The sequence below is a fragment of the Jaculus jaculus genome, chromosome 11 (genome assembly GCF_020740685.1).
Source record: "Jaculus jaculus isolate mJacJac1 chromosome 11, mJacJac1.mat.Y.cur, whole genome shotgun sequence".
NCBI classification, from domain to species: domain Eukaryota; kingdom Metazoa; phylum Chordata; class Mammalia; order Rodentia; family Dipodidae; genus Jaculus; species Jaculus jaculus.
The window spans coordinates 13,800,758-13,806,133 of NC_059112.1; positions in this window are offsets into that span (position 1 = coordinate 13,800,758).

Genomic DNA, 5,376 nt, shown 5'->3' on the forward strand with positions numbered 1-5,376 from the left:
CGCACCAGGGCCTCCAGCCACTGCAAACCAACTCCAGACGCATGTGCCACCATGTGCATCTGGCTTACGTGGGACCTGGAGAATCGAACCTGGGTCCTTATGCTTCACAGACTATGCTTTAACGGCTAAGCCATCTCTTCATCCCATGTTTGGAATTTTTACTGTATCCTATGTAATTGTATGGGAATGGGGTTGGGCCAGGAAACGAGGCCGTTAGCTAGAAACCTTGCATCATTTCATCTTTTTGAAGGAAGCTGCTAGATTAACTGGTTTCCATGTTTTTTTAAACCTATGTGTGTTCGGGTACACGTGCCACAGGGCACATGTGGGGGTCAGAGGACAACCTCTGATGTTGCTCCTCACTTGCCGACATTGTCTCGGGAGACTTCCCACCCCTGGCTGAGAGGATGGCAGAGCCTCTGCGGTCTGGACCCTTGCCCCAAGGCCTTCCTCTTTCCCTCCCTCCCTTTAAAATAATATTTTATTTATACTTATTTATTTGACAGAGATACAGAAATAGGCAGGTAGAGAGAGAGAGAGAGAGAGTGGGTGCACCAGGGCCTCCAGCCAATGCAGACGAACTCCAGACACATGCGCCCCCTTGTGCATCTGGCTTATGTGAGTCCTGGGGAGTCGACCCTGGGTCCTTTGGCTTTGCAGGCAAGTGCCTTAACCACTGAACCATCTCTCCAGCCCTCAGCACTAGAATTTTGGGAAAAAAGTTATAAAAGCATTTTTAAAATAAAGATGTTGTCTCCTGAGAACTTGGGAAACTGAGGCAGGAAGATCATGAGTTTGAGGCCAACTTGGGTTTTGCAATGAGAGTTTTTTTTTTAAGTCCAAACACAAGTGACAATGAAAACCAAAGTATAAAACAAAAGCCCTAAACCCCAGGTAATCTATTAGCAAACTTACTTTAGGGGGAAAAGGGCTGGAAAGACTATCATTATTTTATGTACCTTCCTCACGTCTCTGCCAAGCTTGAGGAAGCATGATGGGAACCACAGACACAGCGAGATGGGCGCTCAAGCTTTCTCAAGCCCGGAAATTTGTTTTCGAACCAATCAGGAGAGATTGATTGATGTCAGCTAAATTCACACTACACTGATATAGACAAAAAATTCCAGCTAACTTACTTATAATCTGAAGACCTCCATCAAGACAGGTTATTATAAAGTAGTTTCTAATTATCATCATTAGTACTTTTAACATTTTATTTATTTATTTATTGAGAGATAGAGAGAGAATGGGTAAGACAGGGCCTCTAGCCACTGCAAACAAACTCCAGATGCGTGTGCTATCTTGTTTTACATGGGTACTGAGGAATCAAATTTGAGTCCTTAGGCTTTGCAAGCAAGTGCCATTTCTTACAGCTACTATTAATGACCAATGGGTCAGCTGACTATTGTGAGAACTTGTGAGTTTTGAACTGTGCTGATGACATATAAAAAAAAACCTGGTGGCGGGGGAGGGAGGGAATTGCCATGGGATATGTATATTTTTTTATAATCATGGAAAATGCTAATAAAAATTTAAAAAAGGGGCTGGAGAGATGGCATAGCGGTTAAGCGCTTGCCTGTGAAGCCTAAGGACCCCGGTTCGAGGCTCGGTTCCCCAGGTCCCGCGTTAGCAGATGCACAAGGGGGCGCACGCGTCTGGAGTTCGTTTGCAGAGGCTGGAAGACCTGGCGCGCCAATTCTCTCTCTCCCTCTATCTGTCTTCCTCTCTGTGTCTGTCGCTCTCAAATAAATAAATAAATAAATAAATAATTAATTAAAAAAAAAAAGAAAAAAAATTTAAAAAAGGAAAAAAAAGAAATAGTGAGGGCTGGAGAGATGGCTTAGTGGTTAAGCGTTTGCCTGTGAAGCCTAAGGACCCCGGTTCATGGCTCGGTTCCCTAGGACCCACGTTAGCCAGATGCACAAGGGGGTGCATGTGTCTGGCGTTTGTTTGCAGGGGCTGGAAGCCCTGGCGTGCCTATTCTCTCTCTCTCTCTCTCTGCCTTTCCCTCTGTTATTTTCTAATAAATAAATTAAAATAAAAATCTTAAAAAAGAAAAAACCCAAAAAACAAACAAACAAAAAAATCTGGGCTGGAGAGATGGCTCAGCAGTTAAGGCGTTTGCCTGCAAAGCTAAAGGACCCAGGTTCAACTCCCCAGAACCCACCTAAAACACATGCACAAAGTGGTGCATGCATCTGGAGTTTGTTTGCAATGGCCGGAGGGCCTGCCTATTTCTCTCCCCCTCGCTCTCAAATAAATAAAATAAGTTAAAAAAAATCCTTCTGCAACATTTCATTTGTAACCGAAGCTTAGTACCTTCCTTTCCTTTGTAAAACCAATGTGTGGATATAAACAGAGACAAGACAGATAAAACAGAACAGCAAAATAACGTAACAGTAAAATTGTACGCTCAAGTCCCCCATTTAGAGACTATTCCTGCTAACATTTGTTTTTTTTTTTAAAATTTTTTTGTTCATTTTCATTTATTTGAGAGTGCTAGAGAGAGAGAGAGAGAGAGAGAGAGAGAGAGAGACATACACACACACACAGAGAGTGAGAGAGAGAGAGAGAGAGAAAGAATGGACACACCAGGGCCTCCAACCACTGCAAACAAACTCCAGATGCATGCACTCCCTTGTGCATCTGGTTAACCTGGGTCCTGGGGAACTGAGCCTCGAACCTAGGTCCTTAGGCTTCACAGGCAAGCGCTAAACAGCTAAGCCATCTCTCCAGCCCTAACATTTGTTTTTTCCCCCAAACCTCAAACATTCAATACAGAGACAGAGAGATTTCTATTTGCACCCATAATTGGGCTAAATTTATTACCTACCATCAACTACTAGAAACTGTCAAGGCTCTCCTTCTTACGCTTCTTTTCCTATTTTATTTTACTTATCTTACTGTTTATACTTATTTTACTATTTACAAAGCATATGTAAAAAACATCCTTTAAATACAGTGTATTATGCCTCCCCTTTTATAGTATGCCTTTTTGCTCAGAAATGTAACTTGAGCATTTTCTCATTGCATTGAATTTTCTGCTATGTGATTTCTTAACCTTTTCTGGCTTATGACACATGGTAATAAAATTATAGTCTTCTTAGAAAAATGAGCATGCACATAAAATTCTGCCTACAGTTCTAGATAATTGACTGCTTAAAAACTACCACACGTTTCCCGTCTCTGCTTATACCATTACACGCGGCAGCTACACACCATTCTATCTAATGTTTAAATTTATATAATTTATTTAATCAGATTCTTGTAGCTGTTTTCTCTGTTGATGAACAAGGTGATTGTGATCTTGATAGTTTTCATTATAATGTTCTCTCATGTCAAAATTGTCGTCACCCCTTCCTGCTTGCTACTGGGCTCTAAGTTAACTACGTACAACCAGCGGTTGAACGTCTAGAAAAATGTGGACAGCCTTTGAGAGACTTTGCCTTCGGGAATATTAAACTGAGCCCAGTGATATGATACTTGGCAGGGGTTTCGAAATAAATACCTCCTCTGTAATGGTTTTTAGTAACACATGCTTTAAGAGATTCTCAAAGGTGGAACATTTTCAATTTTGAAAATGAATTTGACTTTTAAAAATAGTCCAAAGCCCTCCACAGTGACTAGATAAGCTGAGTGATAGCATTTTGTCTCCTGTTGAAAGTCAAAAGATTTTTTTTTCCCCTTCACAATGAGATTTGTGGATAATAGGAAGAGACTTTAAAAAAAAAAAAAAGAACAAAGAAATTATCAGTGGAATAACATATAACATCTCAAGGTGACAACTTCAAATGAGAAAACTCACAGAATACCATAAGCACAGACATGCTTGTGTATTGGCCTGTTTTCTGTTACTGTATCAAAATACCTGAGGCTGGATAAATAAAAGAAAATAATTGTTTCTTTGTTTGTTTCTTTTTTGTTGTTGTTGTTTGTTTCTTGAGACAAGATCTTACTATGTAGCCCAAGCTGGCTTTAAACTTGCAATCCAGAAGAGACTTATTAACACACAGTTCTGGGAGCTTGAGGGCATGGTACCAGACCCACCTCAGCCCTGGTGAAGGTCTTAGAGCAAACAGCATCACACTGATAGGATTGCAAGGAAGAGGATGAGGGCACATCGTCAGACAGGAAGCTGAGGAGCAGTCCAGGGCTTGGGCTCAGACCTTTTGTAATAACTTGTTTCATGAGAATTAACTCTGGGGTCCCAAGAGAACCTTCATCCTGCTTAGAGCAGTGCCCGGAATGATTGTCACCCACTAAACCTAGCCTCTGCAAGATCCCACCCTTCTTTTTTTCTTTTTGAGGGAAGCCCAACAGACTGACGTTTTTTTTTTTAAAGATACAGAGCAAGAGACAGAGAGAGAGAGAGAAAATTGGCATGCCAGGGCCTCAGCCACTGCAATAAAGCTCCAGACATGTGGTCTCCCTTGTGCCCATGTGCAACCTTGCAGCTTACATCACTGTGCACCTGGATTATGTGGGACCAAGAGAGTTGAACATGAATCCTTAGTCTTCGCAAACAAGCGCCTTAACTCCTAAGCCATCTCTCCAGCCTGATCCTACCCTTCTTTTTTTAAAAAAATTTATTTTTATTTATTTATTTTGAGAGCAACAGACAGAAAGAGAAAGAGGGAGAGAGAGAGAGAGAGGGAGAATGGGCGCAACAGGGCCTCCAGCCCCTGTGAATGCACTCCAGATGCATGCACCACCTTGTGCATCTGGCTTATGTGGGTACTAGGGAATCGAGCCTTGAACTGGGGTCCTCAGGCTTCACAAGCAAGGGCTTAACCGCTAAGCCATCTCTCCAGCCTGATCCTACCCTTCTTAACATCACTCCACTGAAGACTAGTCCTCCAATGCAAGACCCCAGGGAAGACACACTCACAAGCTGTCTCTAAGCAGAGAAGTTTGCTTCCAAGAAAATACGTATCATTTCCGGATGCTAAATTTGATGGGTCCACTCAGGATATGTAGTTTTTTGTTTGTTTGTTTTTTCTAAAATCACTGACTATGTTTATAGCACCATGTGAGCAGTCATATATCATTCTGATAGTTCACATACACCTTCAGCAACTCTCGGCGCTTGTTGATGAATACATCCTCACAGCAATCCTAACAAGACAGCCTTCAGAAAGCGAGGTTGGCTATTTTTCTATGACCGTGGCCAAGGCTTGCTCATCAGGCTTCGCCGTGGCTCTGGAGTGGGTGAGGAAGACATTTGGGAGCAATGTGCTGTCACGGCAGTTCGCATCAGGTGGGTATCCAGGTCATAGTTCTTGGATGACTAAATGATTGTCTTGTTCTTTGGCATTTGCAAATACTTTCAGAATATTTTCACGTTTCCCTTCGTTTTGCCATAGCAATTTCCTCACA